The 18,218-nt window shown below is 36.0% G+C and overlaps 1 protein-coding gene across 1 annotated transcript in view; it reads left to right on the top strand.

Moving 5' to 3' along the window:
* LOC103611781 (fibroblast growth factor 14) overlaps positions 1 to 18,218 on the top strand; it is a 318,317-nt gene that overhangs the window by 278,028 nt on the left and 22,071 nt on the right. The gene's annotated exons all lie outside the window — the stretch shown is intronic.

Here is an 18,218-nt window from a genome sequence, read left to right as displayed (position 1 = left end):
TGCTGAAAAAAATACTGTCATACCTTCTGCTATGCATGTTCCTGATGCACAAAGTGTTACATGGAATACCTGTGGATTCAAAGTTGCATTCTATTTAAGAGGGAAACTGAAGAAACAATCAGGCCGAAGTCATTATTTAAATATCTTATGCAGAGTAGCTTAGAGTGAATAATCATTTCTGAAAAAAACCCAAACAAACCACATTTTATAAGGCTGATTGCTTTAAAATACATTATAAGTGTTACAAAATGAACATTTATCAGAGTCTGGTTTTAGTTTTTCTAAAGTGAGTTAAATGACCAGTGAATTCTTCACTGAAATCATACTGTCACATCCATTAAAATAAGTCTTTGCCAAGCAAAATAAGATGAATTTCAAAACATCTGTTGTCAGAAAGGTGCTATGGGATTTTGACAAATAAACCTTGTGTAAATGATACAGAGTGTCACAAGAGCATTGTGAAAAATGAGCTAATCGAGATGTGACAAACCATCTGTAGCATTCTCATACAATTCAATGGAAGAATAGAAGTATATGCAAAATATTTATGTAGAGTAGTAAAAGCTAAACTTTTTCTTGGAATAAAAAAGTGTTTTGCTTTGTGCTTGCATATGAAAAATAACTGTCTTCCCATCTTTGAAATAGGCAGCAAAAACTAGTGATGCAGCTTTTAAAATTAAAAATACACGTTTACTCTTGTACATACATGTATAAGTGAATTAGGTAAATAGATATACACAATATATGCACACATACCAACATGTTAGCACACTTTAAAAATATTCTTTATTTTTAAATTATTCTTTTAAAATGCCTGTTGGTACTGTTCTTGTTCAGTGGGATTTATTTGAGAAAAAATGAAGTTATTATGAATACATAAAATGCTCCAATCATGTATACCCTGATGAATTTTTTTCTGTCATTGTGACATATTCTCTGTTCATGGTCCTTCCTTTAGGGGCATACTAAAATATCAACAGAAGTTTGCTTTGGGAGACTAACATTTAGGAATGGTAGCATTAAAAATACATCCAGGAGCTCACTCAGAATAAAGAGTAATATTTGTATTTACTTGTATATTTGCTCTAATGATAGATGCCATGGTAGTTTTAAACAGCCTTTCTAAGACTTTGATTAATGAATTAAACTGCCAAAGTGATTTCTTGGGGAGACATGTTTGCTAATCTACTGAGTGGATGAAACCATTTTCATTTACTGGACATATTTGATTCATATTGTTTAGTATTATGATATTTCAAATTTATTTAATTTTTATTTTATTCTACCTGTCATCTGATGAACAAATCACTGTCATTAATTTCCGAATAACCAGGAAGCCAAGATCTTGCCTATCTGATGCCAGACATCAATCAATTTTGAGTCATCCTATCCTGCATCAGAGGTTGTTTAGTTCTAACAGTTTAATTTATGTTAATGTAATCACAAATAGGAGAATTGACAGATGATATTTTGTTTTCATGTGAAATAACCTTATCTAACCTGGAGCTACCCAGTAAAAAGAAGAAAATAAATGTCACTTCACCTCATGCATCTACAAAGTGCAGAGCTTAAAGCATATGCTTGTCACTAGTGCAAATTCAAACTTCTTAGCCTGTATTTTCATCTACATATCTAGCTGCTTTGCTAATCTGAAAAATCTTCATTTGGTTAATTAGGTCCCTTGAGAGTATTCTACTTAAAAATGCTCAACATTTAAATGTATTAAAAGCCAAGTGTGATGTTTACTGTTTCTGTGTGCTAATACCACATTAAGACTTCTAAATTTATACATAGAGTGTATGAATTTTGGGACAGCTTGGCCCCTGATTTCGTACATTAATATTTATAAGAAAGAGAGACCTAGGGAACATGTTCAGAAAATGCACTGATTAGATTTTACTGCATCTACAAAGGTAATTTAATTCTCCAAAGAAAGGATTTTTGGAAAATTCATCAGTAGATCAGCTAATGTTTTTTTGGCAGATGTGGGAGTCGCCCATAATCTCAGATATAAGATAATTCCCAATATGCATAATGCCCTAAGTAGTTTCTAGTTCTCCTACTTGTGGAATGAAGTGGAGCTGGAATGGAGATCTGTGCATGTGAGTGTACATGACTTGTTTCCCAAAGTTTAAGAAACCACATCAACTCCCACCAGTCAGCTCCAGTGCTGGATGATCTGCCTTGCTCAAAGTTTCAGAAGGCCAAAACTTGTGTCTGTGTTTTCCTATGTGACTGTCTTCAGAATTAATTCTTGGTAGTTCACTAAAGTCCACTGCTCCTGCATTGTCTAGGTGCAAGACTGTCTATTTTTCAGGGTGTTTAGCTGATGTTGCTTGTTTTTCATTATTTTTCTTCAAATGAAATTGATTAAACCACAACCCTTTTGGAACTATAAACACTCTTAACAGTTTGTAGAAGAAATTATTACTTCTTTCCTTCATTGCTGTTAACCTGTTCAAAGGACTGCATGATAATCACAAACTGAAATTGTGTAGCAAATATGCTACATTTCGTGTAAAATATTCTAAGCATGTTTAAAAAATATTTTTGAAAACATGACTTTTTAGACTCCGTCTCAAGCTTTCTTTCCCATGCATTCAGTATTTCACATAAACCCTGTGCTTGCTAAGGGAAGCTTTTGAAAGAAATGCAGTAATGGCTGGGATGAAATTCTTATTCTAAACTGGTATTGGTGGCTCTAAAAGTGATGAATGAGTTGGCTTTGAGAGCAAATGGGAAAAAACAGCTTGAAAATGGTAACATAATTTTAGGGACTATTGATTTTTAGAAATATCTCAAACAGGAGTGATAGAATAGTGGGCATTTAATGTAGGGATAGTGCTGTAGCAGTGTCATTTCAGAATATCTCCCATATACTAACATTGCTTTTGAATGTCTTCACTTAGTAATTGGTGATTTAACTCTTCATTAGAAAATGAACTCTTCAAGCTTGAGTGATCTTCTGGATCTCTAAAGTTCAGGCAGTTTCAGTCCACATATAGCCTTGTAAGGTATATCCCTTATTGTATCTATTAAATGTATTGTAGAACTAAATTATCTGATTATTATAGATATTAGGGGAGATTGCAGTACAGGTCGTCTCTGATTCATGGTGATGTACCAATAGAAACGTTACAGGTGAGGTCAGGTTTCTACACTGTATTTAAAGACAGAATGCTGTCTTTAAAAAATATATTATCTATTGACAGATAGATTAACAGTATTTTGACATTAATTTTTTTGGTGTTTCAGGCTCTGATTTGAATCAAACAAAACCCAGAACTTAAAATTTGTTTTGAATGAGTTTTCAAGTCAGCAGTAGTAATTACAGAAGTAATTAATTTCAATATAGAGATAACACCAAAAAAGTTTGTTACAGAACAGTTTTCTGTTGAAGTCTTTTGATTTAGACTCTAAGCATCATTTTGAAGATACACAGCTGTGGATCCCCATTTTTTGTAGTGAGTAAACAGGGGTCTGTCTTACTTGGTCATACGTAAGCTCCTTTCTGCCTTAGGCAACTATTGGAGTTAGTGATAGACAGGAAGACGTACTCCTGACATGCACTCTTACTGTGCCATCAGCTTTTTCTGAAACCCTTTGACACTGGCCCGTTTTTGTTCCCAATAGTTGTTGTTGTTGTTATTATTATTATTATTATTATTATTAATCATCTCCGATCTTATGCTCTGCCATAGACTGAGCGGTGTGAAAATAGAAAGGATATTCCTGTTCCATGGTAGAAAAATATAAGAAAATTAGTAAGGCTTTAAATTTCTTTTTGTTATTATTATTATTATTATTATTATTATTATTATTATTATTATTAATCATCTCCGATCTTATGCTCTGCCATAGACTGAGCGGTGTGAAAATAGAAAGGATATTCCTGTTCCATGGTAGAAAAATATAAGAAAATTAGTAAGGCTTTAAATTTCTTTTATTATGATCAAAAATCAGCAACCTGCTTTCATTACATTGTAGATGGCAACATTTCTGTACTTCAAGGGTTTAGTTTGTCATTTCCATTATATAAATAAGATAACCTGCTGAGGTCCAGTGTAGATCTTCCAATTAATTTTCCTATGGGACTGAAAATTAAAGAACATATGCTTTCCTGGTGCCAACGAAGAGCCTAGATGCTTTTGATGCCAGGATTTAGGAATATAATTTTTGCATTAAGTTACAGATGGGCAGGAGTAGAGTCCAGGACTACCAAGATCTGATTATATGTTATAAACTATAGCTGTTTTCAGTAATAGGGAACATTATCTAAATTTATACTTTGGTAAGTAAATAGATAACCAAAGAAAATGGAGAATTTTTGTAATTCAAAGGAAAGCTAGTATAAGATAGGAAGTATTAAATGGTAAAAGCTTGATATAAAATTTAGATAGATGGGCTGTGTTGAAAAAAATTACAGAAACCTTGTTCCTTCAAGGTTTTCAGGATTTCAGGTTGTTATGGTTGCCATTTTGTAAAATGGTGAGTAGAAGCTAGTAAGCATGATATTGGATGTTCACTCAGATTTTCATAAACGAAGCTAGAGAAAGTTGACGGAAATAGGAATGTGAAGAATATCCTTTTTCTGGGATATAAAGTATAATCCCTAGGATGTAACTAAATTAAACAATTTAATTACATCTGTGGTCTTTATTCTAGTCCCTTACCCAGGTGTAGAACTTTTGAAAGGCATTGGAGTTGCTGTGCTATAAAACTACTGTACATTGAACCAAGATTGGATACCTAATTGGCAGTAATCAGCAAAAATAAATGACTGAACTCAGCATTTAAGAAAAATATTAAATCAAGCATTTTGTTTCATGTAAGAAGAATTGAGCTTTATGAAACACAAGCACACAACCTATTCTCTCTGGAGAAGTTAATTAAAAAAAATATAAAAAAAACCCCACCATAATTTATTATAATTTCCATTGCACAGTCTGCCTTTTCTGCTTTATTTTGCAAATTCCAAGATGTATCCAAGTTACTAAATGTAGCTGCTCCTTCTTTAGTACTGTGAAGCCTGGCCCCAGAAAGAGTGAAGGAAGGAAGGAAGGAAGGAAGGAAGGAAGGAAGGAAGGAAGGAAGGAAGGAAGGAAGGAAGGAAGGAAGGAAGGAAGGAAGGAAGGAAGGAAGGAAGGAAGGAAGGAAGGAAGGAAGGAAGGAAGGAAGGAAGGAAGGAAGGAAGGAAGGAAAAGTTTTAAATTATTCTTCATTTTTAATGGTTCTTTTTACAGGTGAACATGAGTGGAATTTTGTGTGCTAATGAAAAGGGACTTTTTGAGCCTCAAGGCATTTTTATTACTGAATTTCAAAGTCACTCAGCACACAGCAGATCTGTCAGGATTAAGAAAAGGTCAGCAGGTTTCTTTGCAGTAAAGATTCTTGTGGAACTAAGAGCCTAGAGGTGGGAGCTGGAACCAGGGTCTCCCTTAATGCAATAATGCATTATAGGTATTTCATGTTTGGTTTTGATGAGCATTTGCACTCCCTGAGTGGTAGAGAGAGACTTCCTTAGTTACCATTTAAAACTAGAGCAATGGCTCTAGTTTTTTTTTTTTAGTAAATTTACTGTGCTTTTGTTTTAGGATTTTCTGTAGTGTGAAAAAGGGTTGTCTGTGAAAGGTAACTATTTAATTCAGACTTCTGTGATCATAAATACTAAATTTTTGGCTTATATATAACTACTTATGTGAAACCATTACATATATATAATGCTTAGGTTATGAAAATACTCTTTTTTAAAAGTATGTTCTATAATGAATCAAGTGAAGTCTATTTCAGTATGATTCTTATGATTTCTCTACAAATCGGCAGCAGAGTTTTTCATACAACAGCAGACTTAATTTTTGTGATTAAAATGGTGTGTATGAAGCTTATTGGTAATTCCTAAAGAACAGTCTGTCTGCTAGAATATAAAGTAAATAGGTGTTTACATTTGTTTTTGTTTTAATCCTTGATTATTTCTTCTTTGTTTTTAGGAACAATCTTATAAAAAATTGGTATATTCAGAAATGTGGTGAAGTAAGAACTTCTTCCAGCCACTCTTCCTTGTACCTCTGTAATTCATGGATTATAGTAACTGTTCCAAAATCTTTCAGCATTTTCTGAGTGTTTGGTTGTTCACACACTTACTGCTTTATGCATTGTGAATATTCCAGCCCGAGCAGATGCTCCTCTAATTTTCATCTATGTAGTTTATGTATAACTGGGACTTGGATTCCTCAAACTTAATTAGTGGTTTGTATCTCTTCATATGAAATTCTGATGAGTTGAAAAATTTGCCACTGTAATCTGTATACCAGCGACTATCAAATAAATGAACTCTTAAACTTCATTGCTCTACTTTACTCTTTCACTTTTCTCGCTGTGTAATCAGAACAGTTCCTTCTATGTAATCAAAGCAAATACACATAAAATGGGTAATATTTTGTTCCAAACAGCATTCTAAACTGTATTATTAAAGCCAACAAAAATAAGATTCCATCAACTATTGAATCTCTTTCTAAGGCCCTAGAAAGAAACTTGCAAGATAGGAAGGGCTTTGCTACAGCAAAATTTAGCAAATCTCCCCTTGTGTCCAGAGCAAGTTTTGTCTTATCAGAGGTGTGGTGAGGCTTGTACCTGGAAGCGGAGTTATGTCATTAGTCCTGAGGATTAGCCATGCTTGCCCTCAGGCAAGTAGAGGCATGATTACAAGATGAAGACCTAAATATGGTTGTGTGTATATATATAACCATATATATATTGTGTATACACAATAAGTTAATAATGGATTCCTCATGCTACTAGTTCCTCTTCATTATCTTATCAATTATCTGGTATCATGACTGTGCCAAGAAGTAGGAATAGTTATAAAATGGCACAGGATACTTTGGAATATTTTAATAGAAAACCATTCCTGGGGCTGAAAAATTGAGAGATTGATCCCTGCTGATATAGATAATCCGAAGAAAAGCAAAACTTTTTTGCTTCTAGCAAGTGATATTGAACTTAGCTTGTGTATGTTTTAAGGATTTGAAAATTTATATGCTCCTCCTAAGGTACTCATTAGAAAATTATTGATCGTGAACAATATGCATTGTCGTCATCATCATCTATCATCATCATCATCATCAGTTCTCACTACCAAGCAAGTAATTTTTTCATCTGGACACTTTAAATTTTTCTTTGGATCTTACTTTGGATTCACTTTCTTTTAATCTTACTTTGGATAATCAAGTTTAGTATTTATCACTAACTCCAATAGGAGACTGGTGCACATATTACTTACACATCTTTCACAAAGATTAAAAAATGATGACCATAGTCTTAACCTCCTTATTAACATAGTTAGGGCTTGCTTAAATTAACAGTCTGAATTCTGACAACAGGGGTTTTTTGCTTATCTTTTTTTATTTTCCCTCTGAAGATGGTTTTGTGCAAAGATTAGTATATGGCTGAACTCTTCAAGGCATTCGATTGATAAATCCGACTTCATTATTGCTTCCAGTTGTATTTTAGTTTTCTGACAAAGTAGAGATATCTGTCATTCTAGTTTATATATCCACAGACTTTTGCCAAAACAAATGAGAAAGCTGCTTCCATGGAGCATCAGTAATGACTTTTTGAGGCAATATTTACGGAAAAAGAGATAAAACTTTTTAAATTTCGGCTCTCAAGTCAGATGTCCCCAAATTTGCAATTTATGTACAACTAAGAACTGTAGCATTTTAGCACTTTGGTAGATGTAAATTAATTCATTAAGTTCTGTTGTCTAGGTTGCTTATGTGCTAAACAACTGCAAGGTTGTGATGTTACTACCCTAACACCAGGTCTTTTGATGTAATGCACATGATTTGGGGAATCCTTGCAAAATTAATATGTACTGCTCTGTATAACAAATATTCTCTTGCAAGTTCTATGTAAAATGACCAAAAAAAAAAAAGCATGTAAATAAATCAAAATGAATGGATGGCTCAGATTTATATACATTATGACACTTTGAAAACCCTGAATGCTCCTAATAAGCAGCCATCTTTCTTTGGAAACAGTGAATGTCGCTGTAGAGATAATTGAATCCAAACCACAGAAAGGAAGAAAAACTAAATCATTCCCATTAGCCATACTCTCTAGTTCTCTATTTTAGAAAAGTGTATCGGCACTCTCAGAGTTTTTTTTGTTTCAAAAGTGTGTTTCTGTTAACAAGAGAGAAACAGACTCATGTTCATGTTCATAAAGTTAAAAGTTATAGAAATCAATGCAGGTTAAGCCTGAATAATATTGTTGTAATTAAACTAAGGTATGAATAGTCATTTGTATCTCATTGTTGTGATGACAAAGTGATTGGATTAAACAATAGCCATCTCAGGGCTACTTATCAGGTCCAGTGTAATTCAATCAATCAATCAATCAATCAATCATCATCCTGTTTACCAGTGGGTTATGTTGCGAACATAATGGTTGAAATTAACTGGTGCTGTAAGCAAGCAGTTCTGTTGAATTACTGGGGTATATTTTTAGGTCAATGGATGCCAGTGAGGTTGTGTTCAAAATTTGTCAGGGATAAACAGTCAACAATTCAGAATCTGAGTTACTAAAACTCTCCACTTTCAGAGCTTAAGCAATAGCAGCTAAAAATGGTTTAAGCAGCTGCAGTGGCAAAAGTGTGAAGACTATGGTGAATCTCATCTTAAAAATTGTTTATGCATACAGGTTCTTAACTATAATTTTGTCAGATCGTTACCACCTTCAGACAGTATTGTTATTTTGGTTTTCACAGTTTGCATTTGTTTCAAATATTGAGAGGGATGCAAGGAAGATCAGCCTGTTTTCTACTCTTTGCTGAGTGTTTAGGTACAAGTGGTACAAGGGTTGAAGATAAGTAGTTGTGGGGAATGAGCCGGTGGAAAATTGCTGATGATGTTTTTACAAAAACATCAACTGAAAATTTTTGGCTAAATTTTCAGAAATTTCAATCATGTTAAGGTGTGGAAAGGGAAAGTTAAATGCACCTGAGCAGACTGGCTAGAGATCTGAGTACTTGTAGATTAAACAGACCTGTAAAGACAAGGTAATTTTTAGGATTTTTTATTATTTCTGTCCTGGTATTAGCATCCATCTGGGACATAATAGGAGTTGTTTGAAGCACTCTCTTTGAATTGAATGAACTTTGAATATAAGTGGTATGATAACTTCAGAACTTTAGTTCCTAGTTATAGTAGGGATACCAGCTACATTTGGAGCCTGAAGCAGCAAAAATGTTTTGTTTCCTTTTAGGTATTTTTGTTGCAATCAGTTGTATCAAGGATGACCCAAACTACAACAAACATGATCTGATGTAGAAACAATCTTTAACTATTTGCTACATATTTTTATTCTACTTTATTTAGTTTTTGATCGTGCTGTATTTTAGATGCAATGGTGTTTTTTCCAACTGGTTTCCAGATAGATGTGTGCCATTACATAGGAACAATTTAGGTGTTTGCTGTTGATTTTTCAGGGCTGCTCAGATGTGATACCAGAGGACTAATGGTGCAACTCACATCCTGAGTCCAATAGATTGTGGCATACTGAGGTTTTTTTCAGGGATATGTCGTAGCTGTGTAGGAAGTGAAAAAATGTTTCTTCACTTCTGCCATAATATCAGCAATGTCTTGCACAGTGGCTTTAGTATGTTGACAGCTCTGTGAGTCCTGAGTGCCTCCATTTGGTTATTGGGTTGAATTTTTATGTCTGGGAAGGCTTTTTTCTTTTATTTTTAAATTTTTTTGTAAGTAACATGAAAATTACACAGTTTTGAACTCTTCTGGCTACTGCCATGGAAACAGAAAACTGTCTTTACTGGATAACTATTGAAATACCAGTATTGAAATACCTGCCATTTTTGTATCCTTTGTTGAGCTTTGTTGCCACCCTTCTTCATTGGGAAGATAAGGCTGAAATAAGGTTTGCCATGGCAGTCATTAAGGTAAAATCAATCAGCACTGGATCTCACATCTTGTTCCAATGGGAGCAGTGAAACAGATACCCTAGAGCTTATATGCCACTTGGTTAACTATGTGCCCTCAAATTAAATTAGAAAAAAACAGTACTAGGAAAGAAGTTCTTTTTGACTATCCTAGCAATAGGATGGAGCTGCAGATACATAAAATATGCAGATGAGTTATGCTATTAAATATTAAGGTTGCTCTGGGTATTTTTGTGACTCTGTGGCAAGTAGGTAAGGTGGTAATGTTGCTTCCATGAGCACTTGGACCCTTGAATAGAAGAATATGACACTCCAATGTAGACAAGGCCATAGTTATCATTATCTATGCTGTGACAAAGTTTAGACCACTGGAAGGCCTGATAACTTAGGTCCACACCTTTAGACTACTTAAAACCCAAAAATAGAGTAGTAGTTTTTTGTGGTCTGCTCCCTAAGAAGCTCCAAACAGGACATAGTGCACTGGAGACTGCTCCGGCTGCAGAAAAGCTTCAGCTTGAAAATCACAGTAGCAATACCAACAACTTATTAAACAAAGCTGTTCAGAAAATGACTGTACTGTCATCTGGGAAAGCAAACCGACATTCAGATTTGTGGAGTTTTTCACTGTGAAGAATGCTGCATTTTCTATTTTGTCGGAACAGCATTTCCAGTCAAAGCCTGTTTTGACAGACACATCCGGACTTACCATATTGGTAAAACACCTGATTACCCAAGGGCGAGGGATGGAATGGGGAGAAAACTCAAACAAATGTGCTATTCATGTCTTGTTCCATCTGAAATACTATGGCAGATATACCAGACTTATTCAAAGAGTAGTTACATGAATAATTCAGGCTTTAACTTTTATTTCATTGGTTCTGTAATGCCTCGTATCTGCCACGATCCTGTGCAGTTTTCATGCATTAAAACACAACAAGGGGAGTAACAGTTGGTTTGTGACAACCAACTGCCTGACAGTATTACCACAGCCCTAGGCCCTAGGGTATATCACCGTGTCCCGCAGCCTTAGAGGAGGAAGAGGAGAGAAGATCCAGCAGGCAGGAATTGTGCAGCAAGATTGATCTATTTAATTTTACAAACTCTTTTATAGACTTTTTTCTTCATAATTGGACAAGGATCAGCCACCCCTTGGGGGTGATTGGCTAAAGTCCTAAAACGTCCATTGTCAAAATATTTTTCTACTGTATTCTAAACAAGACTTTTCAAGGCTGCAGGTGTTTGGTTGTTTACATAACTCTGCTACCTCTTCTGTGTGAGAGAAAAGTCTCTCACGGGCTTAGAAAATAACAAGAAAAAACTCTCTAGCAGCATTTTGTATCCACATGACAGCAATTATGTAATTTCAGTCAGTGGAGTGGGGTTGACAGCCAAGTCACGCTGTGCTGTGGCTGAACTTCAGGCCTATCCCTCTATCCCCAGTATATTTCACTGAGCTTATTTTTCTTATATCTTTCTATTACTAAAATAGGCAGATAGATGAAATTTGTTTCAATCTGTAAAGAGAAAATTAAATACAACCAGTTTTTTCTGGGACTGCAATTTTGGAATCTCCTAATGACCACAACCAACTTTTGTACAGGTTTTGATAAACAAAATCAGAGATTTTGATTCCATTTCACCAATTTCTGTATGTGCAGAATATATATAAATCTTTCAAGACTGAGTTTTTCGTTTTAGCACATGAAGCTGCAGAAATTGCTCCTCATTCTGAGTTCACCACTGCAACTAGCAAGCAAGGCTGTGAGACCAGACAAGTAGTTCTGGAAGTAGTAGATATATGAATCAAAAATATATCTTCCTTTATGTTCATGTCCACTGAATATAAGGAAAGATACTTGTGGATTCACTAAACTGCTGTGGCCTACTAGAAATAAATGTTGTAAGGTTTCATTTGAGCGGAAGCTTTAAAAAAACCAACCCACTCATTCCCACTCCCCCAGAACCGAAACAAGGATCAAGAATTGATTTAAAATATAACTACAATTGTTCTGTTGATGCAAGTTTTACTGGGTGTTTTCTAAAATGAGTCATGTTTGACATCCAGACACGTTTCAGTAAATTGCATTGGTCTTCTAGCTTGCATTCTTAGAGGAGCTGCGCTATCAAATGTAAGCAAATCTTCCAAACTTCAGATATGGAAGCACAGCAACATGTGTGGTTTGACATCACGAGCTGTGTAGCTTAGAAAGTTCCAGTCATCATTCTAGAGAAGCAGGGACAGGCATGTTACCTGGTGTAGGAACCTGAGTGAAGAGTATGTTTTAAGAAATTAGCTTCATTTATCTAGGCTTTATTTTTAGCAGCCAAACATACGCTTTGTAAGGGTTTGTGCTTTCACATACTGACAAAGGAGTCATGACAGTGGTAAGTCACCTGTGCTAGAGAGGGTAGAATATGCACTAAGAGTTTGTGCTAATTTTGAGATTGTCTATTGCTGTTGTAGCAGTAATGAAACTCTGCCCTAATGAATATGAGATCTGGGTAATTTATTTTGTGACTTCTTCAAGTGACCTTCTGTTGTGCTTGTTTAGTTTTGCATTTTGCTTTGGTTTTTATGCTTGTTGCTATAATTGCTTTAAAAAAAAACAAAAATGAAGCAGTTCTTTAGGACTGTATATCATCATCAAGGAAAGAAGAAAAGAATTAACTAAATATTTTATGGTGAGCAAGTAAAGTGAAATTGTCACACATAATCCTTCTTCCTAGGCAAAGGAGCTACATTTTTTTTTTTTTCTGACCTTCTGGTAGAGGTTGTTGGACTGATATTTTGATTTTGCCTGAAACTGTTTTACTGGTCTGTCAGATTTGGCCAAATGCCAAACTTCCATCAAAACAGGATAGTTCTGTTAAAATTTGTGCTGGAAAACAGTCTTAAGGCTGAAGTTTTTTGGTTTTTGTTTTTTTTTTTAAACCCCAGGGCATAAAAAGCATCTCTGCAGCTCAAGCACTTTTCTACCACATGGACATATCAAGTCTTGAGTTCCTACTCACTTTGATTCAGACAAAAAGCCTTTAACCCCAGCCTGCATTGGTTGCCAGGCTGATAGTTATTCCTGTGTGAGTAACCCTGGAAATGTTTTTCCTTTCCTTTTAATTTTTGTTGAAGAAACCTTTATTCTGGGCTTTATCCTGAAAACATATTTCACAATGGGAACATTATTTTCTGCTTAATTCTGTCTGGAAAGCTTTTTCAAAATACATTGACATAGTCAGGTAACAGGTGACTGATCTTTATTACAAATGCCAGGACATTATCAGAGAGGGTTTGGTGGTGTGGAGTGATGGTAGTTGTAGGCAGATAAAGCAAGAGGAGTCGCTTCAATGTCTTAGAACCATTTTTCTGTTAAACAAATGTATAAACTTTAGCCCTCTTGAGGCTGGTTTCATGCATTTTCCCACACCCACATGCTGATTTTAGACATCAGTCAACTAATACATGTGGCACATGTAAACCTGTTACCTGTACACTATGAATGGGAGCTAGATCTTTATGCAGAATGCTTTTTGCTGTTGAAGGATCTCATAAACTTGTTTCTTCAAGGGACTGCATAAGATAGGTGTCAAGTAGGATAGGGAAGTAATTTAACTTCTGGAATGCTGTGGGTGTGTGTCACAAAGGCAGAGGGGTTGTTCCCCTTCAGGTCATTCAGGGAAGGTTTAACCATTACCACATTATTTGTGTAGACTTCTGAATTTAAGGTAGTAATTTAAAATTCTTTGGAGAAAAACAGAGTTACTGAACACCTTTTCCTGTTCTTCCTGCTAGGAAATAATTTCCTGTTAAGTCCAGTTTTGAAAAGTTCTGCCTTAAGGATGCCATTTCAAAGGATTTCCATACTGGCTGGGTTCAGGTGACTCACAGCTTTTCTTAGACAAGTTTCATTGCAATCATCATTGTTACATCATTGATTTTTTTTGTTGTGGTCATTTACCATTGAATCTGAATGTTCTTCTACGATATTTTGATTCTGCTGAAGTTTCAGGATGAAGAATGTTTTCCAACCAGCAAATATGTGGCCATGGATCTACTCTAGACCCTTGGAATTAGGTTCACCTGATTGAATGAAAATTCTTGCTATGTGGATACCAAAACTTGGGCAATTTATAGGTTCATGTTTTGACTGACATGCAATTAATTAAAAATATTTATTTCTAGGGAGTAATTCATGACACCCTAAAATAGATGGGTTCACTAGATGTGAAGGGAGCCAAGGAGGACTGCATCAGATGTATGCTTTAGAAGGCCTAATGACTCTAGTCATAGAGTCTGCTCTAGAAGTAGGATGCTTCTGAAATGCTGCACAGCAGGCCTGAGGAGAGCTGAGACCCACAGTAGTAGTGTAGATCCCAAAACAAAGCCATCTGCCTCTTTACAGCCTCCCAGTTTCCAGTGCCTGGACAGACAGCAGGCTGGCTGATGGAGTTGGGAGTCTGAACCCTTGGGAGCCTTCCCTTGCACTGCAGTGGCAGCTTAACTTCCCAGAATGTCCTGCTCTCAGCAGAGCTGAGAAAACTGGATTCTTCTCTCACAGAGAAGTCAGATTTCTAAAGAATAAGGAGTATTTTAGGGTGCAATAAATATATTTTGAAATCTAAAATTTCCTGCCATTTACCCTTCCATTTGTATCATCCAAAATATTCTGATTATCTTAATTATAGCTCTTGTCACTAAAATTTATTGTCTTTTATCATGCCTGGAGTATAGAAATTCCTTTGATAGAAACCTGAAGCATTTAGTAGTGTTTGCTTATTAAGGAGATTTTGAGAACTTCAACATTTTAGATTTTCGCCATTGTCCCAACAATATGTAAAGTAATTTCCATACTAATTTCCAATTTACTCAGCTCTAAATTTAGGTTGCCAAGAAAAGCTGTGGATGCCCCATCCCCAGCAGTGTTCAAGACCAGGTTGTTTGGGGTTTTGAGCAACCTGGTGTAGTGGAAGGTGTCCCTGCCTATGGCATTGGAAATGGAACAATATGACCTTTAAATTCCTTTCCAACCCAAGCCATTCTATGATTCTATGAAACATCTCAGGACTTTTCTAAAAGTCTTAGAGATATTTATGGCTTACAAAAACTGCCATTAAAATAATTGGTGACTTTTCAGAAGAGCTAATTCCACTGAGAAATTATGTATTCTGAACAACACATATCCAGTAGTTAACATGAATTAACCAAAACATAATTTTAAAAGCAAATTATTTGATTTGGAATTGTTTGGAAACTGTTGACAAGAGTTTCTTTTTATTTTTTTCCCCCTTCCAGTTGCATTCATCAGTAGATGACATTTTGCTACACAGATAGGAGGCTTCTAATAAATGATGGCTATTTGCACTGACATATTTTTATATTATGAAGAGTGGCAAGCCTTTTCCCCTTCACTTACCCCACTTTAAATTCCTCTTTTAAAATCCTTATGTTTGCCTCAACAGTGGGATTAACACTGCTTTACAGAAACAAACACACTCAATCAATGTATGACTCGGGGCCTCTGACGTGCTTGTAAATAGTGCTTTCTGTCTACCCAGTTATTAATTGTGTCTTTTCCAGTCCTATTAAGTCCTTCTGTATAGCCTGGCAGGGACATCTACATACTGGACTAGGATGCAGAAAACCACATTTGTATTGCTGCTTTGGACAAACTGTTCATCCTCTTCATTTTTCTATTGTGTTGTCTGTTAAGTGAGGGTGTTGCTAATCCCTTGTGTTTAGGTGTGGCCTGGAAATTTGCTGGCAGCAGGGGCTTTTTACTGTGACTTTACAATATGAGGCCAGTGCTTATCCTCTTTCAGCAACATGCCCCTGTGCTCTGGACCAGCCCAGTCCCCTCCAAAGTGGAGCCTGACCCACACTCCTCTCCTGGTTGAGACCTTTCTGCTTTGCCCACAGGGCCATCCCCGCTTTTCTCATGCTGCTGGAGTCCAAGGATAACATATTGACTAGAGTCTACAGAATATTTTAATCAACAGGACACATTAAAAATCTTGTAGATACTACAGGTTTTTTAACCTAAATATCATGGAGGCAGCTTGTCTTTGAACTTGAACAGTAATTTCAATGAATAACTCTATGGCCTTTAAAATATATATTTCAAAATATTCAAAGCCAACCATGTTCTGAAATTAAAGAATGCTAAGTAGAAATACAGAGGCAACTTCTGAGGCAATTTTAGGCAGAAATTAAAAACTATCTTTGGTTTTCTTTGCATTAGAGCTGGACATCTGGAGATTTCAGGAGGCAGCCAGGAAAATTCAATGGAAGACACTTGTCCTCTCTCAGTGCATGACACTTTCCCAGTGAGTGGGTATAGATTCTGCTCTTATGAAAATCTGAATCTGGTAGTAATACTCTGCTTCCTTGGTGTCTCTGTGTTTCCAAATTGGGCATATACCTATGACAAGTTCTTTAGATTTCGAGTCCTTCATACACACCAGAACTAGGCTGAAAGCAGAAGCCTCAAAATAAATCCCATTAGCTCAGGTGGAAAAGATTTATGTGCCTCTGCTTTAGATAGATTATTTGATAGGCCACATCTGTGTTTAAAGGTACTTTTCTTCACAAACTTGTTGATTCCTAAATGTAGAACTCAAAGCAACAAAAGAGTCTTCACAGACATGTGAGTTTAACCATGGTTCTCCTTGTAGGGAAAAGGTATGAACCTGGGAAAAATCTGGAGTAAAGCTTTTATTTTCAGATAGATATTTCACAATTTTGAATTTTTTTTCCCAGTTTTGAAGCAGGTCTTTTTTTCATGTTGTCAGTCAGTTGAATTTTATAATTTTAACTGTCTTTGACTGAAAGGAATATTTAATTCGTTCGGCAAAAAAGGATTTAAACTCATAGTTAATGATGATTTTGTTTGTTTTGGTGGGACCAGGTGTCTTTTTCTGCAAAATACACTGTGAAAAATATGGCAGGTGGGTTTTGTAGCAGCATATAGCCGACAGTGCATTGGTCAGGGTCATGGGAGCTTTTACTTTCTCTTTCCCCATTCCTCCTCTTCCTTCTCTGGTAAACCCACACTTTGCATACAGGTAGAAATAATTTCTTAGAAACATCAAGTGTCACCCACTTGACGAGGCTGCTGTCATGGATTTTAGTGAAGAACCTAATAAAGCACAATGAAGGCTAATCCTCACTTTGTGTGGAGAAAGGAGTTTGGTTTGTGTGTCAAATCTGAAGAGTTATGTTGGAGACTTCTGCTGTGATTGAGTTGAGAAACAGAGAACTATATCAAAGGTCCCTGAGTAACAAGCAAGACTTCTGCTACAAAGCTGCATTGAAAGCTTCATTGAAAAGGAAGTAGATTAATTTCAGGTAGCTTTCTAAATTAGTAATGGCCTGTTTGTTTGTTTTTCCTGACTGCGCATGGGAGCTGAAGAAGCTTGAATTTATGTCCTGATAAAAAGTAGATGTGTTAGGTGTTTCAGCTATGCTATGTTGCTCTTGAAGTGTATGTAAATCTGCACATGCGTTAGGATACTAAGGCACACGGTATTTCACCTGAAGTATTACAGGTGAAGCACCAGCAGCACCTCTGCTTATGGTACAGAGGAGCAATCCTTGGACTGTTCATTGGAGAGCCTGAGTAAGAGAATGTGAGGTTTAGAAAATGAAAGCAGGACAGGCAGCTCAGGCCCTGCATTGGGAAGCTAAAGAAATCTCAAACATTCAGTTGAGGGCTGTCTTTAGAACGTTATTACAAAGTAAAATTTGCAGCACTTGTTGCAACTGCTCATTGCTCTGGGCTGATAGCAGAACTGTCATTGCAGCATCACCAGGCACAGGCAGAAGTTGCTGTGGAAGTCCCAGGGACAGATTTCCTACTTTTCAATTTCTGTAATCTTTCATCTTCTAATAACATTTAAGTTGTCAGTAGAATAAATGTGCAGGAAATATAAGAGATTTAAAGCGGGTTTGATATTAATACTCAGAAAATGTTGTAATTTCTTCTCTAGAAGCATACCTGTTGGGTCTCCTGAATGCTGGATCACATGGTTAACACCTCAGTCTTGCCTGGCTCTCACAAGTGATTGCTGCAGTAGAAACACATGGATCTGGAGAATGAAATTGCTTTTGATTTCTGTTTAAAACATGCTAGTTGAATTTGTGTATTCTTTAAAGTGGTTTTCAGGACAAGCTTCAAATTGAAGGGTGGAGTGGAAGTCCTGGTGTGAGAAAAATCAGTAGCTGATAGTTGAGGATGCTAGCAAGCTAGTTTAAATTTAGTTGTGCCCATAT

Source organism: Corvus brachyrhynchos, unplaced genomic scaffold (genome assembly GCF_000691975.1).
Source record: "Corvus brachyrhynchos isolate BGI_N302 unplaced genomic scaffold, ASM69197v1 scaffold92, whole genome shotgun sequence".
Taxonomy (NCBI): Eukaryota; Metazoa; Chordata; class Aves; order Passeriformes; family Corvidae; genus Corvus; species Corvus brachyrhynchos.
The sequence above is the reverse complement of the archived record's forward strand: the minus strand, read 5'-3'. Positions and strand labels throughout refer to the sequence as shown.